This window comes from Lethenteron reissneri, chromosome 71 (assembly GCF_015708825.2).
Source record: "Lethenteron reissneri isolate LAM-NWPU_2019-01 chromosome 71, ASM1570882v1, whole genome shotgun sequence".
Taxonomy (NCBI): domain Eukaryota; kingdom Metazoa; phylum Chordata; class Hyperoartia; order Petromyzontiformes; family Petromyzontidae; genus Lethenteron; species Lethenteron reissneri.
In genome coordinates, this window is record NC_083849.1 from 3,667,813 (window position 1) to 3,683,650 (window position 15,838).

A 15,838-nucleotide genomic window follows, 5' to 3' on the forward strand; every position below is an offset into this window, starting at 1 on the left:
AATAAATAAAACAGTCAAGTGAGCAGTGCATTCTAGGCGATTTGATCATTGTCAATTATATTGCGTTCATATTTCAATATTTACATGACACCGTGTTGCACCAAAAATAAGCACATTGTGCCCAACGAGCGCATGTGAGAAACGAACGGCAGAGCTTACACCAGCCTCTTCAATCCTGTGTTGGCCTTGAGAATGTCTGTGAAAGAAGAGCTCGACTTGTCCGTGAGTGAGCAGCACTGCAGACTGCGGGGAGAGATGAGACGGTCAATGGGGGCGAAGGGGAGGGTGGTGATGGGTGGTGAGGGGTAGTGGTGGGTCAGGGGAGTGTGGTTGAGGGGTGTGTTTGTGGAGACTGCTTGTGAGTAACTATTAAACCCATGCCCACTTTAACAGCTGACAAACAGCAACCACTGTTTAGATTCATGGGGTTAAATTGTATTGTGTATGTGTGTGTACACAAATGTGTGTGTGTATGTAGTAGTGTAGTATAGTCCGGCAAAACAACCCCCTACTTCCTCGTGGTGCCGGACGGGCTCACGCTGTCGTGGACAGTACTGTGGTGGAGGGCCAATTCCGATTGGCCTTTCCCCTCATGGCGTTTGTAACCACCCCAGCGGCCAAATGGGGGCTCTGGATGGGTGCGAGGGGCTGGAAACCCCTCCACCTTCAATGAATTACCACTAAACCACGACGACAACATTTTATAAATAAGCTTGTGCTGGAGGCCCCGGGGGGACAGGCGTCTATGACGTCTCCTGGCCAAACCCCATTTGGTGGAGCCAGGAGACTGAATCCTTACCCTCGGGGCTCCTCCAGAAACAACAAAAAAACACTTTGTGTGGCCACGTGGAATGTTCAAACGCTCACTGCAGAGGAGAAGCTGCCACTCCTCTGTCGGGAGTTGGACCGGTACTGCCTGGATCTCTGTGGTATTCATGAGGTCCGGTGGACCGGCTCTGGCTCATGCCACCATGAGGGGTGGACAGTCCTCTACTCGGGGCAAGCGACTGCCTAACAACAGGGTGTGGATCTTCTTCTGAAAAAGTAATGCAGGGGGCGTGGGAGCGTGGCGGTGAGGTGTGAGAAAATGCGAAGAGTGGTGGTCATGGTTACTTATGCCCCCACTGAAGACGAACATCCGTGGAGGGATGCAGGCAAAGCCGATGAGTCAGATGCCTTCTATGACCTCCTGTCACAGGTGCTAGCCCCTCGGGATAGAGTCATCTTGTTGGGTGACTTCAATGCCCGAGTTGGTCATGATGCTGGCATCTAGTCTGGAGTAACTGGAAGGCATGGGCCAGATCAGCTCAATAACAACGGCAGGAGGCTGCTAGATTTTTGTGCAGCCCATGGGCATGTAATTACCAACACGCTGTTCCGGCATTGGCACATCCACACCACATCATAGATGCATGCCGGGTCCAAGCAAGAACATCTGCTGGACTACATAGTGACGGAACAGCGGATGCGGGCCCATGTCCTTTATACCAGGACCTACCGTGGAGCTGATCTGCCCACTGACCATCGACTTCAATCTTAATTTGGAGCTTTCGTGACTGCAGGAATTACTCTTTGGTTCTTTCGGTAAAGTCACGTATAAAGATAAAATAATAAATTAAATAATAGCATACTACGACGTTTCGATTGCAACACAAGCAATCATCATCAGGTATAAAAGAAAGAAGTAGCAACAAAAACCTAACCAGAAAACAATCGACAGACATATAAGCAGACAGATATCACAAAGATACACAGAGAGAGGACACGCATCGGCACAAAGAGAGAGATCGTCTCTGTGACGGGGACTTAAATAGAGAGAGGGGGGGCGGGGTCGGAGAGAGGGAGGGGGCAGAGGAAAAAATAGCATGTCAATGAGTAGGGCGACGTGTGGTACGGTACGCAAGCTTGAAAATTAGGAGAAAGGGAGAAAGACACACTAAAATTAAATAGCCTAGCAAAATATCGAAATGTAATGTAATGCAATACAGAGAGTCGGTCAACACACAATTAACGCATAGCCTGGTCGATTACGTATTTCAAAGATTGCTAAGTTAGAATTTAAGTGTGAAAATTCCAAAGAGAGGACACAGACAGAGAGAGACCTGGTAATTAAGGGCCAGAGCCAGCGTTCGGCAATCAGAGCTGTATCGGAGGCGGCAGAAGGCAGCAGTCAGTGGCTCTGGATGAAGAGGAAAGACCCCAGTTGGGCCCCAAAGTGAGAGGGCCAGGAGGTATGCAGTCAACAATGTTTGACTCAGGGAGGAGGATGCCCCTGCCATGCATAGTCCCATGGGATGTTGGCTATCAACAACAAGGCAACTCCTATGACTAATTGGAAATGGGACGCAAGCGTAGGATTGATCACCCTGTCGCTGGCCGCCTTTGGGGAGGGTGTATAGTATGAAAGGCCGAAACACCCTAGGACCCAAAGGTTCACTACTGACGATGCGCTCCCCAAATTTCACCAGGCTCACTGTTCATGAACTCTTGGAAGTGCTTGCACAGAGGATAGTAACATCTCATCCTGTGTTCTTTAAAATCTGAATATCTGGACTTGTCCAGTGACTGCTGAGAAAGATCAGCTGACAACAGGGGAAAGTCCTTGTGGCGGCACAGAGAGACGGCTAACAGGAGGAAATAGACCCCACTGGGACAGTCATGGGTTAGCTTCCCATTTCTGTAGTTTCCCATGCTTTACAGTATGTTGGAAACACCCGCTTTAGCTACAGAAAGTCAACATACGAGAATACCCCTAGAGTCTGTGAGAGCGGGGGCGGAAGATGACTCATCGACTGACAACATGGTAACGACTGGACCGGAAATGACTACGAGTAATGAGAGCACAGCACAAGAGAACACCACAGCAACTGTCACAAGTTCCGCTGCAACAGCAGGCCACAAACAGATGCAGGTATGTGTCTGTGGTTGGAGGAAAGTTACATCACACCATGGGTTGAGGATCCACCAGGGGAAGAAGGGGTGTTTGGGTAAAGAGAGACAGAGGCCTCGCATTGATTACTTTCTGTGAAAGCGATCAAATCAGTCGAATGAAGCACAGAAACTGGACGCAAACCATAGTTTGCAGTGCATCAGTACCACTGTCATGGAGGACGTAAACTCAAGCACCGAAGTAACAACTGAGGTGGAACCAACAACAGGAGTGGAACTCACCCAGCCTCCCAGACCTGCAGTCGAGAGGAGACTACCAGGGCACAGACTGTATGTGAAGTGGCCTGGCGCCAGTGACAAGAAGTTGTGGGAAACAGTGAATACTGACCTTACCTTGACCCTCGAGAAACTTCGAGGCACAGTGGAGAAGAAGTTGGAGAGGATGGGGGACATCATCTATGAGTACGGGGCAGAAAGCTTTGGAGTGCAAGAGGCAAAAGGCGGGAGAAAGGTTCCAACCCCACCAGTTTCCAGGAGGCAACAAGAAATCAAGCGCCTCGTTCAAGAAAGGAGACAGCTTAAGAAACAGTGGAAGAAAGCCTCGGAAGTGGAAAAGGAGGGCATAGAAGCACTTCAGGCCGACATCAAAATCCGGTTGGCATCCCTCCGTAGAGCAGAGAACCTATGGAAACGCAGAAGGAAGAAAGAACAAACTAGAACTCGATTCTATAAAGATCCCTTTAAGTTCCTTAAAAGTCTCTTCACGAAGGAAAAAAGTGGAGTTCTCAAAACAACAAAGAAAGACCTAGAAGAGCACCTGAGAACAACAAACTTTGACTCAAAGCGACATGAACATCTGGCCATCCCATCAGATATCCCACCCATTGAACCCCTGGAACATCATATTGAGACCAGCCCTCCGACATGGAAAGAGGTGGAAAACACAGTTCGAAGGGCAAGAACAGCATCAGCCCCGGGGCCAAATGGAGTCCCGTACAAAGTGTATAAGAACACACCAGACGTCCTGAGGTTCCTCTGGAGGCTTATGGGAACAGCTTGGCAAAAAAAGATAATACCCAAAGTGTGGCGTAGGGCAGGCGGGGTCCTGATCCCTAAGGAGAAGGATGCAGTGAACAACAGCCAATTCCGCCCAATCTCCTTACTGAATGTCGAGGGTAAAATCTTCTTTAGGGTCATTGCCCAGAGGATGGCCGAGTACCTGCAAAGGAATGCGTACGTCGATACATCTGTACAGAAGGCAGGAATATCAGCGTTCTCTGGCTGCTTGGAACATTCCAGCATAATCTGGCACCAGATCCAAATGGCCAAGGTGGAGAAAAGGGACCTCCATGTAGTCTTCCTCGACCTCGCCAATACATTTGGCTCTGTGCCCCATGAACTCCTGTGGTCTGCCTTCAATTTTTTCCACATACCAGACACCATCACAACCCTGGTGAAGTCGTACTTTCAGGATCTGCAGTTCTGCTTCACCACCTCAGAGTTCACCACCTCATGGCAATGCCTGAATGTAGGTATAATGGCGGGATGTACCATTTCTCCATTGGCATTCATAATGGCAATGGAGGTTATCATCAGATCCTCAAAATGGGTTGCTGGTGGACAGCGAGTCGACTCTGGTTTTCGCCTCCCTCCACTCAGAGCCTACATGGACGACATTACAACATTGACCACCACTGTCCCATGTACCAGGAGACTGCTCAGAAAACTCGAGGAGAACATCAGCTGGGCCCGTATGAAGATTAAACCATCCAAGTCACGCAGCATCTCGATTGTGAAGGGAGTACTCTGTGACCTGAAATTCTTCATCGGAGATGACCAAATCCCAACAGTTTCTGAGCAGCCGGTAAAAAGCCTTGGAAGGTGGTATGATGCAAGCCTGAAGGACAAAGACCAGGTGCAACAGCTGCGCAAAGACATCAGTAGTAGCCTACAGTCCATCGACAACACCCAGCTACCTGGAAAGTTAAAGGCCTGGTGTCTGCAGTTTGGTCTCCTACCCCGGGTGTTGTGGCCCCTAGCAGTGTATGAGGTTCCAATCTCAACAGTGGAGAAGATGGAAAGAGGAGTCACGAGCTACTTAAAGAAGTGGCTCGGAGTTCCACGATGCCTTACCACCATAGGCCTCTATGGAGATGGTGTCCTCAAGCTGCCCCTCACCAGTCTAACCGAGGAATTCAAGTGTGCAAAAACCAGGCTCCAGATGACACTGAATGAATCTCGAGACCCAGTGGTGAGCAACAACGCGCCGACCTTGGCAACTGGGCGCAAATGGAGGCCAGGAAAAGCAGTCCAGGAGGCAACAGCAGCCCTCAGACATGCTGACATTGTGGGTCATGTTCAGCAAGGGAGAGGAGGCCTTGGGCTAACTAGCCGTGCTGCTTGGAGTAAGGCCACTGCACCAGAGCGGCGGAAGATGGTAGTGCAGGAAGTACGCCATCAGGAGGAGGCTGCAAGGTGGGCCAAGGCAGTCTCTCTTGCCAAACAGGGACAGTGGACTCGATGGGACAGTGTGGAGAAGAGGAAGATCAGCTGGAAGGATCTGTGGGCCATGGAAGCGAGGCGGTTGAGCTTTTCCATCAGAGCAACATATGACGTCCTTCCAACACCAGTTAATCTTCACCAATGGTATGGTGAAGATCCGGACTGTGCCCTCTGTTCCATGCCAGCCAACCTCAGGCACATTCTCACAGGGTGTAAAACAAGCCTCACCCAAGGACGCTACACTTGGCGTCACAACCAAGTCCTTAAAAACATTGAGTCCGCCCTGGAGGACAAGCGAGCTGCCACCAACTCCCTACCACCCCCAGCAGCATCACACCCCTTACGGATGACCTTTGTCCGCGAAGGGGCTAAACCACCAAAGAGCGGCTCTACACCAATAGAGCGAGACCAGCTGCGCTTGGCCCGCGACTGGAAAATGCTATCTGACATTGGCCGGCAACTTGTGTTTCCTCCGGAGATTGCAACCACCACCCTAAGACCTGACATGGTGCTCTGGTCCCGTTCGCTCAAGAAGGTCTTCATCATTGAGCTCACAGTACCCTGGGAGGACCCAGTAGATGAGGCTTATGAGCGAAAACATCTGCGCTATGCCGATCTAGCTGCCGAAGCACGGCATCATGGCTGGAACATAGAAGTCCGACCAGTGGAGGTGGGCTGCAGAGGTTTTGTGGCAACATCTACAACCAGACTGCTTAGAGACCTGGGAATTAAGGGCCAGAGCCAGCGTTCGGCAATCAGAGCTGTATCGGAGGCGGCAGAAGGCAGCAGTCAGTGGCTCTGGATGAAGAGGAAAGACCCCAGCTGGGCCCCAAAGTGAGAGGGCCAGGAGGTATGCAGTCAATAATGCTTGACTCAGGGAGGAGGACGCCCCTGCCATGCATAGTCCCATGGGATGTTGGCTATCAACAACAAGGCAACTCCTATGACTAATTGGGAATGGGACGCAAGTGTAGGATTGATCACCCTGTCGCTGGCCGCCTTTGGGGAGGGTGTATAGTATGAAAGGCCGAAACACCCTAGGACCCAAAGGTTCACTACTGACGATGCGCTCCCCAAATTTCACCAGGCTCACTGTTCATGAACTCTTGGAAGTGCTTGCACAAAGGATAGTAACATCTCATCCTGTGTTCTTTGGAATCTCCTAATTTTCAAGCTTGCGTACCGTACCACACGTCGCCCTACTCATTGACATGCTAATTTTTCCTCTTCCCCCTCCCTCTCTCCGACCCCGCCCCCCCTCTCTCTATTTAAGGCCCCGTCACAGAGACGATCTCTCTCTTTGTGCCGATGCGTGTCCTCTCTCTGTGTATCTTTGTGATATCTGTCTGCTTATATGTCTGTCTATAGTTTTCTGGTTAGATTTTTGTTGCTATTTCTTTCTTTTATACCTGATGATGATTGCTTGTGTTGTAATCGAAACGTCGTAGTATGTTATTATTTAATTTATTATTTATCTTTATACGTGACTTTACCGAAAGAACCAAAGAGACCATCGACTTGTCATGTGTAAGATGCGTCTGCCATTCTTCCACTCCGGTGGTGTGTGTACACCCAGGACTCCATTCGAACCCTTAGTGGCATGGTCTCAGCTAGCTTACCGCAGCCTTCGCTCGGAGGTTCGGAGAGCCGTGAGGTGCTGCAAGGATGGGTGGTGGTTGGGTGGTGGTCGCGGGTTGCTGAGAAGATGGAGTCTGCCTCAATGGCCCGCAATCACATATCGCTCTTTAATTCCATAAAAAGTAACCTTCAGTGCCACACCTATTACCATCATTAGAGGAAAGAACGGTGATCCAATCTCCGACCCCCAAGAACAGGTTTGCTGATTTGCTGAGCATTTCTGTGAGGTCCTGGGGGAGGGGAAATCCCTCAGCCAGGAAAGCAACGTGGGACAAAGTGGGGATGACCCTGCCGTGGCTGCGGTGCCTCAAATATTGGAAGAAGAAGTCACCCCCTCTGAGTGGCTGGCTGAGGTGCCAACTGTGGAGGAAGTACTGAAGGCGATCCAGAGTCTGAGACCAGGAAAGGCACGGGGCAGAGATGATTTCCCAAGCGAAATGCTGAGGGAGGGTGGCATTTGTGCACAGACTGCCCGACATGACATCATAAAAACATTCTGGACCACTGGCCGGGTCCCACAGGATTGGAAGGATGCCCTGGTAGTCCCCCTCTGTAAGAAGGGGGACCGCACAGACTGTAACAACTACAGGGGCATTTCACTCCTCAGTGTGCCGGGAAAGGTCCTGGCGAGGATTATTCAACATCGCCTTGCTAGGCACACTGAGGAGCGGCTTGTGCAGCCCCAGTGAGGTTTTAGGAAAGGGCGGTCCTGCACAGATGCCATATGTTCTGTCCGTCTGCTACAGCAGAGGTGTAGAGAATTCCAATTGTACTGACATCTCTGCTTTATTGACCTGGTCAAGGCCTATGATACCATCAGTCGGCCTGGGCTCTGGGTTGATCTTCATGCTTTCGGAGTCCCTGACCCTCTGCTCACGATCATTAAGGGACATTCATGATGGTGAGCGGGCACGGGTGAAACTACATGGCCGGGAGTCAGATCCATTCCCTATACACCTTGAGGTGCGACATGGATGTCCTCTGGCCCCCACATTATTTAACATCTATTTATGACCACGTAGTTTGTGAAGCCTTCAATAGCTGTAACGGAGGAATTTCCATCTGGTACAGACATGATAAAACACTTCGACGACAATTGACTGTGTCTTATTTATTTATCGCCGCTGGACAGCTCCGCATTCTTCCACACTATCTCCGTCGCTCTGCGTGACGCAGCGTGAGTTGGTATCCTTTGCGCACGCTCGCTCACTCTTTCGCTCCCATGCACCGCTGGCAGACGGCGCACAGGGCGACCGTCTCTGGACCGCCACGTGGCCGATGGCGTCCCGGAGGCGCGAGACGTGGTCCCGCTTCTAGACTTCCCACACTGACCCCGAGTCCCTTCCGGCTTCCCCTTATAACCCGCTCCCGCGTCACCAAGCCCCACCTCTAGCCACACCCCCTTACGAACCTTCTAGATGGTACCCCACTAGCACCCTCGGGCTCCGCCCTTGAACTCTAGCCCAGATACTACCTGTCACCCGATTGGCTTAGAGGCTGAAGTGCCGAAGCTTATCCCACCATTCGGCGACCATCAGCGTACGCTCGCATGACACAGATACAGTGGGAGGCTGATCGATGCCCGGGTGCGGTCAAGGGATGGCTCCCTATTGCTCAACCATATACCGATGATCTGATAATTGCGGCTCACTCAGAGGAGAAGTTGGAGGCGCTGCTGCTGAACCTGGAGCTTGCCACGAAGAGGTGGGGCCTTACCATCAGCCTCACCAAAACCAAGCACCTGCTTGGGTATTTGTACCATCGGGTACTTCACCACCACAACTCCCAATTGGTGATGGGGCAGTTGTGGAGAGAGTGGAGAGTTTCCCATACCTGGGCAGTGTGCTCATGACCGGCTCCGGTTTAACAGCAGAGGTCTTAATCCGAATCAGTCGAGCGGCATTATCTTTTCATCAGTTGCGTAATGCTGTGTGGAATCTACCTGGTCTCTCGCTCTGCACGAAGCTTCAGGTCTTCTCGTCCACAGTAATTCCCTCTCTTCTCTATGCTTGCGAAACGTGGATCCTCCTAATTGAGCGTCTTCGCCGGTTGGAAACATTTAGGCTGGCCTGCCTATGATCCATCCTGGGTTTAACCAGGCTGGATTGTGTGAGCTCACAAATCTTTGAAAGATCTGGACAAGGTCCCATCGGTGAGCTTCTACGGCAGGCAAGGCTGCGTTGGCTGGGCCATGTAGCCCGCATGCCTAGCCACCGCATGCCTAAATAGCCTGTTCAGCCGGATCAAGGAGGCTAAACGGGCGCAGCACGGGCTAGTGAAGAAATGGAGTGATGTGGTACAGGAGGATGTCGAGCTGAGTGGACTTGCCGATGACTGGTACCATCGGTGTCAAGATCGGCCTCTGTGGAGGAGGCTCGTGAAGGACGCTACTGGGCAGTTGGAGGCAGTCGCCCTCCAACAACAATGGAGGGCGGAGGAGCGATGCTCACAACAACGAGCGGAGCGCCGGGTGGCTAAAGCACAGCAAGTTGGCACAGTAGGGGGCACAGGTGGTGCATCAGCCAGTCGAATCAGTAGGTCGACCTGTGGCATCTGGGTCTGCCCTGTGACCTCCTGCCAGTGGGTGTTCAACACTTCACGTGGCCTCAAGGTGCACATAGCCTGGCACAATCATCGTTGGGTGATGGCACCACCACTTAGTGGCGAATGGCGGTTGTTGTTGTTTCTTAGACAAATAGCTTTAGTTAACAATTAACAGGTTTTTTTTAAGTGTGTCAGTTTTAACTGTTTATGTTTCCATGCATTTTGTGAGCATGTGTCATAGGTGTGAGTTAAAGTGACCCCTTGAAATATAGTTATCATTTTGCCTACTCATCTGAAGAGGGGGAAGGTGGGCTGAGCCCCTCCTCTTTCTTACCACCCATTTCATTGTCATTGTCATTATCATGGTTAACATTAATGGAATAAAAATATACTGTAATCCATAATACGTACAGTTTTTTTGGGTTAGATCGCATAAATATATCAATGTGTCGTTAAACCCACCACCACCCGACACAACCAATTAGTAAGATTTGTCACGTAACAGAACGCAGCGAATTCGTTACTAGCACATCGGTTGTGTTGGACAGCAAAGCCACAACATTGACCATCCGATTACAACGTTTCGCCAGTAATTACAACTAGCTTTATAAGGTGACAGCCAGATTTGTGTAGAAATCCTCCTGTTTCATTCCTTAAATAGAGGGGTAGATGTGATGACATCACTTGTGAGCCCTTCTTGAGCGAAGTGGGGGGGGGGGGGGGGGATTCATGAATGCATACAAATAACAATGGGTATCAATTGCCAGTGGGTTATTTTTTGCTAATCAACGTAATTTATACATGTGCATTATGCAAGCCCATTGTTCTTGTACCTCCTGTCGATTGTGTGCACTAAAATAGCAGTACCTGTTATTTTCTGTTCAACGGTAATCCCCATTGAAGTATGGTGACCTGTATAGGCATGCATTTAAACAATGTATTATTTGATGATTCGCTTCCAAGCAGCACTAAGCCTGTAGCTATCCGAATAGTTAAAAAAATATTTCTATAGATTATCTTATTAGTTTTGGCCAGTAGTAACTGTTTTGCACAGAACTTCAACATTATCAAAATCAATTGAGTGTCCTTGTTGGCACGCTTATTCTGCCACTGCCAACAGTTGTATTTGGGAGTATTTCATATTCCTTTGGTGTTCTTTTAGTCCCGTGCTGATCATTCGTCCTGTCTGCCAAACATCATTTTTTTCCACAAGAGCAATTAATCCGGTACAAACCTTGTTGATCGCTTCGATAAATACATATTTTGTACCAGATATTAACGTCTGTATTTTTTGTACTGTGCCAAATCTGACTTGGATGTTTTGTTTTTTCAAATATCTGGCCAGTTTATTAGTTTTCATTATTTGGTCAGTTTCAACGCTCGTGTTATTTGATTAGGTTTTGGCATGCAGTGCCCTGTTGATTTGTGCATCATTGTGCAATAAAGGGTGTTGACAACACACAGCTTGGTCTCCGTCTCTGTCTTTATTCTTGTTATGCCGCTCACACTCCGCCGGTCCCGACCGTGGACCGGCTGTTCTACTGGCGCGCCCCGCGCGCTTTCTGTCAGTTGCACTCCCCTCTCCTCCCGCACACTGTTGGCTGACAGTGTGCTTGGAGTCGTCTCCAGCCACGTGGCCAATGGCGCCTGAGACCTCCCACGGCTCAACGTGGTCCCACTTCGTGTCTATCCCAACCTGCCTCGAGCCTCTTCCGGATCCCCCTTATAGTCCCCTCTGACGTCATCCTGTCTCCACCTTCCACCACGCCCCTTCCGAACCTTCCAGATCACGCCCTTCACTTAGCGCCCCCCCCGGCTCCGCCCCTAGGCTCCGCCCCTGATCATCCGGGCATCCGATTGGACCGGAGGTGGGCGGCGGACCTCTCCATATGCCCACCTTACTGGGCCCCGCCCCCAATACTCCGGGCCGTCTGATTGGCCCAGAGCTGAGCGGCGAAACCTCGCTTACGTTCGCATTACAATTGTAACCGTTCAATTGCAGCGCTTCTTTAACATGTTTAATTTAACTTCTCAGACTATCACCATCTGACACTTTCTTATCCCACTGTATGAGCGTCTTGATGAGAGAGGATTTCTGGGTGGGGTAATGGTGCGACTGCATTCAGATAGGCGTCAGTGTGTGTTTTATTTCGGTAAATGCTGTGTTATTTTGCTATTTCGACCGCACCCGAGCAGAATATCCAGAAATGGCAGCGTTATGTCAGCTTCCACTTCCATGGTGAACTAGGTGGATGGGTTTTGCGAGTTGAAATTATTTAGAAATTCGTTAAGTGTATCTTTGCCTTCTTGGTTCTTTCGGTAAAGTCACGTAGAAGGGAAGTAATAAAATAATAAAAATAAAACATAATAAAACAATTCTCACGACGTTTCGGCCACAACGCAAGTAGCCGTCCTCAGGTGAAAACCAGGTCTGTCGAGGCGACAGCGTCTGAATGAAACAGCACACGTGCTTGGAGCATGTATATAAGCTGGGTTGGAAAGGGCCCCTTTCCCCCCCCAATCCAAGCCAGCTTATATACATGCTCCAAGCACGTGTGCTGTTTCATTCAGACGCTGTCGCCTCGACAGACCTGGTTTTCACCTGAGGACGGCCACTTGCGTTGTGGCCGAAACGTCGTGAGAATTGTTTTATTATGTTTTATTTTTATTATTTTATTACTTCCCTTCTACGTGACTTTACCGAAAGAACCAAGAAGATGAATCCCTGCAGTCACGAAAGCTTTAAATCGAAATGTATCTTTGCCGTGTGGTCAGACCACCAATGTGTCATCCATATGTATTATGGATGATATTGGTTGCGAAAGCCTACATGTTAAACCAAGTTAATGTAATGTTTAGTTAGATTTTATTATGTTATTGTATAATGTACTGTATTTCATTTGGTGTTTAGTTAATAAACAGGCAAGTTAGTTAAGCTATGACAAGTTTCACCATGGCCCTGATTTCCCTAACCGCCTATACTTTACCAACCATGGATTTGCCTACCACGGCCTTTTCGAGGGATTACTATATATGCGTATCATGTCTGTGTAGAGGTGTAATTGCGCATGGTTACGAATGTTGAGGTGTGATTATGCATGGCCACGGATGGCCAACAAACACAAGGGGCGGGGTTACGGCCGTACACAAGGGTGGCGCTCGCACCGACGTCCGAATGTGCATCCCCCACGGGCCCCCCCTCGGGGGGAGTCCTATAAAAGGTGATGAGCTCGAGGGCTCGAGGTCGGGACTCAGCTTTAACCAGAGAAGACGGAAGACCTGCTAGTGTAGGCCCCAGAGCTCCCCTGGCTCGCTGTCCTTATAAGGGCCGACCAGGCAAGCCGGTGGCGTGGCCCCGAGAGCCCAGACGAAGCTGGTCTGGTGACTCAGGGAGCCGGGATCCCAGCTTAACCAAGCTGGGACAGATAGCCTCCCCTAGTCCCGTAGTGGAGGAATTGGTATAGGTTAGAGGGGTTAGCTGTCGAGAAATCCCTGTAGCCCAGTGACCTGTAATAACTGTGTTGGTGTAATAAATAAGTGTGCCTCCGATCCTGTCGTCAAGCCTCCATATACTTACTACATCTGGTGTCAGAAGTAAAACGTCCAAACGATGGACACACGAGGGACGACACGTACCAAGGAGTCGGAGATGGAAGACGCCGCGGCCGAATCAACACCAGAGACGGCCGGGGTCGGATCGGAGCAGCCGGGGCCGAGTACGCCCGCGCCGCTACGACAAGAGGGGGGATGCGTCGGCTGAAGGACTCCGGCTGGCCCACTCCCGCCTGGCGGAACTGCTCTACGCCGCGGCCGCCGCGTTGGAGGAGATCACGCGGCTGGGGGCTGGAGGGGCAGCGCGGGTCGACGACAGCAGTCGGCGCGCGGCGACGTTTCCCGCCACCCCGACGCGGCTGGCGGTTAAATTTCCCGCCATCTCTACAGTGCGAGCGGACGGCGGGGCCGGCCCGCGTCACGTGACTGCTGAGCGCCAAGCACAAGCCGTGACATCATCAACACCGGCCGGCGCGTCAACATCGGAGCGACCGGCGATGCCATGCGCACAGCCCGCCCACACTGTATCATCGGCGGGGAGCGACGGAGAGCGATCTACAGCCACGGACGTCGCCTTGCAGCAGCGTCTGCCGCCTCTGAAAGAATTCGTAGGCGCAGACGGAGACTGGGGGGGCTTCAAGAGGCGGTTCATCGCCCATCAAGAGATGGCGAACTGGACGGACGCCGAGGCTCTACGCGCGCTGCCGGCGATGCTGGACAACGACGCTCTGGCTACCCTCACCTCGGCGCCTAGGGAAAAGCGCGCCACTCTACACCTGGCGTTGCAGCTGCTGTCGGCCGTCTATGGGCCGCCTTCGGACTGCAGGCAGCTGTTCCACGATCGGCATCGGGGCGCTAACGAATCGCCCCTGGCCTTCCGGACGGCTCTCCTAGCCCTGGCAAAGGCTGCTTTTCCAAGGATGGACGAGGAAGGAGTGGATGCCATGGTAGCTGAGAAGCTGCTGCTACTCGCTGATGAGCTGGACGTCAACGTCCTGGCTCAAGACGACGCGGAGATGTCGTCCCTGCTGATCGCGCGCCACATACACGGGGGCTTGCGGTCCCTACGTCGGAAGGCGGCAAAGGGAGCGGCCGGCCATGCCATGGCGGCCACCGCCCTCCCGTCGGAGGAGGTCTGCGGGGTGGAGCGGCGAGGGGAATGGAGATCGGCGGCGCCACAGGCTCGGAATGGACCGAGCCGCCAGGAGCAGCCCAGGACATCTGGGGCGCTCACACGCTGCTACAACTGTGGCCTGCAAGGCCACGTTGCGTCAGGATGCCGGGCTCCCCGTCAGCGCGGGGCGACACCTCGCCAGGACGCCACGCCGTCTCCTCCCAAGCTCCAGCAGAGAAATACGGCGAGTCGCAGCACCTCACACGTTTGGCCCACACATACATCCGACACACACTCACGCGCTCAACTAAACAGGGCTCCAAATTCCCCGTCCGTCGCGCGCGATTGTTCGGTAATGCGGCGAGCGCTCCAACCAGGTCAGTGGTCGGAGCTCGCCCATCGTGTTGTTGCTGCGTCGGCGGGATCATCGGTTGTGGTCGGTCACATTGATGGGGTAGAGGTGCGGATTTTAATTGACACAGGGGCATCGGCGACCATTATATCTGATTTGATTTATAACATCCTTCCCGTTCAAAGTCGTCCCTTGCTCCCTGTTGACGTGCCATGCTATGCGGCTAACGGGGGCTCGCTGGGCATTATTGGGCAAATCCGCGCCACTATCTGCATCGGAGACATTAAATTATCCGGCCCTGTTTTGGTTTCCTCCTCACTCGCGGTTCCGTGCCTGTTGGGGACGGATTTCTTGGCCAAAATGCCCATCCGTATCCTGATTGACCAGGGGTGCATTGAGCTCCCATTGGGCCGACGCGTTACTTTTTTGTCTTCCCCCACCACGGAGCGTCGGGCGTTTGCCACCGTGCAGGCGCTCGTGACAAAAACTGTGCGCGTACCTCCGGGGGCTCAGATGCTCGTCCTTCTTAGGTTGCGTCGGCCGTTTAATGAAGGGGTTGCGGATAGGGGGGTCTTGTTGGGACCATCTCGGGCCGGGGTCAATGGACCCGATTTGCTCGCGGCTCAGACCATGGTGAGAGGGGATGGGGACCCCTTCATTGCAGTCCTTAATGTGGGATCGCGAACGGCCGTGGTTCCTCAAGGGACCGTGCTTGCACACGCAACGCCGGTACCCTATGAGGAACCACTCGTGGGTCAGGTATCCACCGATCCTCCGTCGCGACCGCATTCGGACTGTGATGACGGATGGCTGGATGCGCTTTGCGCGGGTTCAGTGGACCTGTCCGACTCGCAGCGCGCGCAGCTGCGAGTTCTCCTGAGCGAATTTGCTGACGTTTTTAGTCAACACAAATTTGATATTGGTTGTACCAAATTGCTGCGACACCATATTGACACGGGTGACAGCGCGCCAATCCGCCAAAATCCCTTTCGGTTGAGTCCCGCCGAAAAGGATCATGTCAAATCGGCTGTTGATGACATGCTAGCCGCCGATATCATTTCCCCTTCCAACAGTCCGTGGGGCGCGCCGATCGTTTTGGTGAAAAAACATGACGGCTCACTGCGGTTTTGTGTCGACTTTCGCCGTCTGAACAAAATCTCTGTGGCAGATGCGTACCCGCTTCCTCGAATGGATGAGTCGCTCGATGCCTTGGCGGGGGCGCGATTCTTTTCCACCCTCGATTTGCT

General features: G+C 52.0%; 1 pseudogene; it reads right to left on the reverse strand.

Moving 5' to 3' along the window:
• The window catches only part of LOC133361109 (NACHT, LRR and PYD domains-containing protein 3-like), a 90,504-nt pseudogene that overhangs the window by 29,949 nt on the left and 44,717 nt on the right, over positions 1-15,838 (reverse strand).